This window comes from Bison bison, unplaced genomic scaffold (genome assembly GCF_000754665.1).
Source record: "Bison bison bison isolate TAMUID 2011002044 unplaced genomic scaffold, Bison_UMD1.0 scf7180017864172, whole genome shotgun sequence".
Lineage (NCBI taxonomy): Eukaryota > Metazoa > Chordata > Mammalia > Artiodactyla > Bovidae > Bison > Bison bison.
Genome location: NW_011494744.1, coordinates 2,318,796 through 2,319,634, shown reverse-complemented (window position 1 = coordinate 2,319,634; position 839 = coordinate 2,318,796).

The window sequence follows — 839 nt, the reverse complement described above, 5'->3', positions numbered from 1 at the left end:
TAAGAGTCCAAGGCTTTCCTTTTTGTACCCCCAAAAAGGTGTCTTTGTACACGCTGCCTTTTATATTCACAACGGGACAGATATTTTGGTTGGAATACTGCCTGCGATTTCGCCATAGTAAAAAGTTACAGACATTTAGAGCAGCTAATGTTGGAAAAGCATGTCACACACTCAGTGGGATCTGAAGTTAAATAAATACAGCAATGTGTTGCTGGGAGAAAAGTGACACTGATGGAACACTGCAAACCAACTATGAACAAGAATGTCAATATGATTCAATCAGAAAGAAACAAATCACAGTAATCCTGAGAAATTCAGTTTGGGACAAAATTGATGCCAGGTAAGTCTGTATTTCTAGCACTGTAAATAAGTAGGGTGTTCTAGAGTTTTCCAGCATTTTACTTGTTTGAATAAAAAACATGTTCAAATTTTATAAAAAGATTAAAACCATGCCTTAATCAGCAATTTCACTAATAAAAGAAAATTACATTGCTTTGTTCATTATCTGCCAAATGTAATGTTCTCCATTATTTACATGAAACTATTAAGTAGAAAGCAAACTTGAGAATCAATTTTTAAAAATGTATCACCTTTCTATATGTTTTGAAGTCTTTTCTGTCAACCTAGGAGGCTTTTAGAAAAAAGCTAACATATTTTTCTTCTGACAAGTGACTATTTTACAGAATAAAGAAGGAAGATTCTATAGGAATATCATTCATCATTTAAAGTATTGTTATATAAGGGACATTTCTCTTAGTAATGAAAACTTTTAAAATATTTAAGAGGCATGTATTTTAAAAATATTCTACATCTATAAGATTTTGTAATTTAATTACTCT